Source organism: Lemur catta, chromosome 9 (assembly GCF_020740605.2).
Source record: "Lemur catta isolate mLemCat1 chromosome 9, mLemCat1.pri, whole genome shotgun sequence".
In the NCBI taxonomy this organism is placed as follows: domain Eukaryota; kingdom Metazoa; phylum Chordata; class Mammalia; order Primates; family Lemuridae; genus Lemur; species Lemur catta.
The window spans coordinates 56,116,777-56,122,776 of NC_059136.1; the positions used below are offsets into that span (position 1 = coordinate 56,116,777).

Genomic DNA, 6,000 nt, shown 5'->3' on the forward strand with positions numbered 1-6,000 from the left:
ACAGACTCGCACAAAGCGGCCGGCTTTAGTTTCAGAGCCAAAGAGCTCTCCAGGAGGGCCGAGAAGGGGAAAGATAGTCCCATCAAACCTGGGATCTGCATTTTTGTGTCCCCCCCCCCCTCCGTGTACATTTTTGTGTTTTTCACTCACACAAGTGAGGTATTTTCCAGAAACCTCTTCTTTCCCTCCTATTAACTTACCTAAAACATTTTAACCGATTTGGGAAAATATGTGCTAATTTTATAACCATCATGGATTTTACATCTCTCCCCAGAGCAGTTTTTAAAAGTGCTTGAAATTCATAACTGAGTGTTACGGTTCCTTAGACACAAATTTGAATGATTAATTGAATATTTTCCATTCCTCCATTTCAGGTGGTGCAGAATCCACCCTCTGCCTCAGCTGCCGCTAATTGTGAAGAATCTGCCTGTCTGTGAACTGGGGCAGCATCTCCACTTCCTTTGTTGTGAACTCTTTGTCTTTACTGAGTGATTATGAGCTGAATTCAAAGAGGGCCCCTTCCCCACCCGAAATTCCTGGTTCCTGCTTCCTCTGCACGTCCGGACTTCCTTAGGAAACTGGGCTCTGCCTCCGGCAGGCTGCTGACTTCGGGTTCAGAGAGCACCAACGTGGCCATTAGGACAAGTGGATCTCTGCAAACCTGTGAGAAACCCGCTCCCAGTCGGGCCCAGTCCCTCTGCCTATCCCTGCGTCCCTCTGGGATTCTAGTATGGGCACACTTTGGTGATGTTGCTGCAGATACTGCTGGATCATTTCAGGAAGAGCTTTGAACGTGGGGAACTATCCAGAGGTGTGCTGGAGCGAGCACGTGCCAACAGAAGGGCCGATGACGCGTGCGTCTTCCCAGTTCCACGTTCGATGACCTCATATTGTCGACAAGGATATCAGCAAACATCACAAATCAGGGTTCTCCCCTCCACCACCACCCACGTACAGCACACCACTGCAAATATCCCCTTTTTAAAAATCCCTCACGAGACACAGCAGCCTGTGCGATTAGAATCCTCCCCGTCCCACCTTCCCCATCATTTTCTGGGTGCTCCTGGTGCTAAATGGGAGCACAACAAATGTGAATTGCACAAACTCTGAGGAAGGGACGACTGTTTGTCCAGTCCTCATTGGCTGCCTTCCTCTTATTAGGCCCTGTGGGAGATGCCCCATGCCATGGGAGGTCTTGTTTCTTTCCTACGTATCAACTTCTCTGTGGGTGCATCTCTAATAACTTCATGATCCAACAAGCAGTGCTATCTGTTCACGGTGGTTCCCAGACCCCAGGGAGGATACAGCTTTCAGGGCCCAGCCTCCAACCCACTTACTCTGTGGCCCAGGAATCTACGTTTTACATGAGCTCCCCAGGTGGCTCTGGGGTAGCCAGGCTGGGCTTGGGGTGTCATTTAGAAACCACAGCTAAACCAGCTGCAGATGTGCTGGGCTCTTCCTCAGCAGCCTCTGGGCCTTAGAGCCCAGCTGGGGTGAGGCTGCAGGACTCGCCTGGCCTGTTCTCCTGTTCTGGGGCTGACGTCAGAGGGCTTCTGCTCTGTCATCCTTCAGCCCACATGACATGGGGAGTCTCAGTGATTTTCCCGACTACCCAGGGACACAAAGGCTGGCCCTGAGGTACAAGAGGAGGTGAACTGATTAACTGCCTCGTGAAAAGCTAAATCGCACATCCTTTTCTAATCTGTCATTTCCAAATGAAGCACAGGCTGCCAGGTGAGCTGGGCTGCACCCAATCAAAAAAAAGTCAGACCCCATCACTCCCTGAGTGACTCACAGTTACACCCCAACCCCGCGCTGGTGATGAGTGGGTGTCCCCCGTCTCAGCAGCTCCCAAATTTTAGGTTGTGCATGAATCACCTGGGGAGTTTGTTGAAAAGCCAAATTCCTGGGTCCCTGCCCAGGTTCCTGTTTCAGTAGGGCCAGGCTGGGGGCCAGAAAACCCCTCTTTTAACAAGCTCCCCAGGTGAATTCACCTGATGTAGCTAGTTTCACTTAAGCCAAAATGTTTTTCATGAAATGTCTGGTTGTCTTTAGGGGTATTATCTTCCCTAAAGGAATTCCTCTCGAGTAACAATGAATCAGCTTTTTCCTTAGCTTTTTTTAAAAATAAATCCTAAGCTTCAGAAATCAAACCATGCATTTCAGCAGAGGAAAATGAGTAATGCTGGGGCCATCTGGCCAGCACTTGCACTCAGAGCACAGGGATACGGTGAGTGACAAGGCAACATCCCAAGCAGGTGGGCTGTTCCCTTAAAGGGAAGGAGGGCAAGGAAGGGGGCAGAAAGGCCCCCCTGAACAGCTGGATGGAATGTTCCCCCATCAGGGTTAATTTGAGCGGTTTCTGTTTGTGAGGGTAATCACCAAATTAAATGTTTTAATTACCAAAAATACATATGCATTTCTTCCGAGAGAAGAACATATCAGAACACAGTACTCGCTCCCCAGAGGGCAAAGCCGCTTTGCTTCCAGGGAAAGGGATGTCTGGAAGAGTCCATTTTAATTTCATTATAAAACCAGCTTGAGAAATAAAGGCATAGGATTGACACGTATTCCCAGCCAGCTGTGACTTAATGAGCACAATTCAAAGCTTGGAACCTGCTAGCCACATCCATATTAATATGTCTGTGGGAAAAAACAACAACAGAGAAAGTGACAAACTGCTATTCCTAGTATTTGAAATGCATTTTAAATTACTGTTAAAGTGGCTAATGCAGAGAGCATCACTTCGAAGCAGCCCAGCTGTCGTCCTCCCTGCCTGTCAACAATGCCCCTGGTAGGAAGCAGCAGCTCCCACGCAGATCAGCAGCTCCCAGTCCCAGGGCCAGGCCAGCGGGTTTGGCAGTGGAGTGCAGCTGTGTTCTGCTCCTGGTTCTGAACCAGGTCCCTTCCCCCTCCCCGGGAGCCTGGGAGCCTGGCAGGGCTTCTCCCCTCCAAGGCTTTTATCTTGAATCGTTGTTGCATAACCCTCAGAGTCATTATGATCCTAATAGTCTTTGTGATTCTGATTTTCCCAGTCATAGGCACATGAAAATAAGAAAAATGTCTTGTTCAACCGTTCTGAGATCTTAAAAATAAAAGGTGCTGTGTAAGCCTGTGGTGTTAATAAGTACAGGGTGTGGGTGGGGGTGGGGAGAGAAACCTCTCTGCTGCGTGGAGAGAAACCTCAGCCTGTGTGTTCTGACATTCAAGGAGAAATAGCCACCTGGTCCTGCAGGGCAAGAGGCTCCCTGCTCCCACTGTCCCCTGTCCTGCCCTCCTCCACGCCCCCCACTCCCCGCAGGGATCCAGTTTCTGGGTTCTGGAGAGCATGGCGTGAACATTGTCAAGGTGAAGTTCTCTGCATTCCCCTAACTTGTACTCTGCTGAGTGTGTGTTGCTGTTTTGCGTGTGTGGCTGGGACCAGTTATAATTTAGCACGGACTCTCAAATCAGACACAACCTGCCTCCTCCGCTTAAAAGAGCTTCAAATGGGCCATGGGCCGCAATTTTTTCATCTGGAAATAGGGTTAAAATACCAACTTCACTGAGCATTTTCTGAGAATCAAATGGGAACGTTTACATCCATGCTTTGATTCAGGGCCCAGCACAGAGTGAGTCCTACCTGGTTCTTGTTACTGTCTCTGACACATGGCCCAGTAGCATGGAGTTTCCACGTTCTTCTACAATTAAAAACATCTTGCAGTACATATTGGGCACTCGTCCTCTGAGATAAACTGAGCAAGCAAGCCAAAGGAGATCATTTTGCTTTGAGCCGCACATTCACACCCATTTTCTCCCAAACCAGTGTTTTCTGAATTATGTTCCCTGAAATCTTAGAGTTTTTTGGAGAATTCTGTAGACATTTGCTTTCCATACATTTCTTCTATATATTTTAATTATTTTTACCAGCTTTAAATAGCAAATCTTTATCAAGTTATGTCATAATTTTTTTTCTCATTCGGTCTTGAGGTCTCTCTCTTGAGCGTGGCCTAAGCCAAGATAGCCACACTCTGGGAGCGCCCGGATGGAGGATGGGGGCGGATGGTAAGGTTAGGTTCAGATGTGAATCAGGCGAGACACAATGGGGAAGTGAAACCAAAAGTCATCGTACAGAAATGTATTACTTACAGGTCCCAGAGGGTTTAGGGGGCCAACAGGAGGCCAACAGGAAGTCTGGAGGTGGCAGTGACTCAACCATCAGGTGGAGAGAGAAGGGGGATGGGGGAGAGAAATGACCTGTAGGACCACGTCTTTGTTAAGGGCCATAGGCCTTACCCCTTAGGCTTTCCCACCAGGATTGTGGGTTGCCTGGTTTAAAGAGCAAAGGGAGGAACTTATTTACATGACTCTGGCGTTGACCAAGAGGTTTTATTATGGTCAGCAGCTGTGGGGTGTGTTGGGTTTTGTGCCAATGGGATGAGGAACAAGCAGGTTATATGGAAAATAACCACACAGGAAGGGGAAGTTTTAACTAGGCCAAAGGTGATGGGTGACCAGGTTTCAAACAATTTATGTCAGGCCTAAAAATAGATGCCAGGCAGGAACCATATTAAACACATTTACGATTTTATTTACATGAATAGCTCATTTAGTCACCACAGCTATCCTATGAAGCAGGTGCTGTAGTTAGCATTTTACAGATAAGGCAACTAAAGTACAGAGAAGTTAAGCAGTTTTCCCAAGGCCACAAAGCTAGTAAATGGTAGCTTTGAAATGGAGTCAAGAAATCTGACCCCAGAGCTTTCATTGGTAACTTCACTGTGTTGTCTCTAAAAACTATAACAGGCCAGGTGCGGTGGCTCACACCTGTAATCCTAGCACTCTGGGAGGCCAACGAGGGAGAATCACTTGAGGTCAGGAATTCGAGACCAGCCTAAGCAACAGTGAGACCCAGACTCTTTTTTTTCTTTTTTTTCTTTTTTGAGACAGAGTCTTGCTCTGTCGCCTGGGCTAGAGTGCCATGGAGTCAGCCTAGCTCACAGCAACCTCAAACTCCTGGGCTCAAGTGATCCTCCTGCCTCAGCCTCCCAAGTAGCTGAGACTACAGGCACATGCCACCACATGCAGCTAATTTTTCTATTTTTCGGTAGAGACAGGGTTTCACTCTTGCTCAGGCTGGTCTCAAACTCCTGAGCTCAAGCGATCCTTTCCCCTCGGCTTCTCAGAGTGCTAGGATTACAGGCATGAGCCACCGCTGAGACCCAGTGTCTGGTAAAAAAAATAGAAAAAATTAGCCTGGAGACCAAAATTGGAAAACATTAGCCGGGTGTGGTGGCTCTCACCTGTAGTCCCAGCTACTTGGGAGGCTGAAGCAGGAGGATCGCTTGAGCCCAGGAGTTTGAGGTTGCTGTGAGCTAGGCTGACACCGTGGCACTGTATCCCAGGCAACAGAGCAAGACTCTGTCTCAAAAAATAAATAAATAAATAAAATAAAAATGATAACAAACACACACAAACACACACATGCACACTCAGATGTTCCATATCAGATTTTAACATGTTGGAGACCATGACAGCATAAATTAGTGCTGCCAGACTAACTCCTTTGGGAAAAAAAACCTCATTCATTCATTCATTCATTCAATTAATAAATGTTTATGTACTGCATGCTTCTATGACCTTCCTATAACTGCATTGATTAGGAAGATCATGTCCTTACCCTCATTTCTTAAAAATATTCAGGTCTGGTGTTTGCTTCCAGCATATATACTAACATTGGAACAATACAGAGAAGATTGGCATGGCACCTGCACAAGGGTAACACACAAATTCATGAAGTGTTTTATATTTAAAAAAAAAAAGTAAAAAAAAAAATTCAGATCTGTGTACATCCATTCACTTAAAACCAAACCCATCAAAATAGTGAGTTTTGCAAGAACTGATGAGTGCAGAGCACTTCAGGTGGTAAACACATCATATTAATCATTTTAATATTTATTATAATTTGGTTGCTACATGACTGACTTTTGTATTCACAATAAGAAATGTTGGCAGTTGAAA

At 46.7% G+C, this 6,000-nt stretch overlaps 1 non-coding gene across 1 annotated transcript; it reads left to right on the top strand.

The window, feature by feature from the left end:
• Positions 1-5,687: 5,687 nt before the first annotated feature.
• On the top strand, positions 5,688-5,792 carry LOC123645314. The gene has a single exon (XR_006737506.1). It is a non-coding gene; the product is annotated as a U6 spliceosomal RNA (small nuclear RNA).
• The last annotated feature ends 208 nt before the right edge of the window (positions 5,793-6,000 follow it).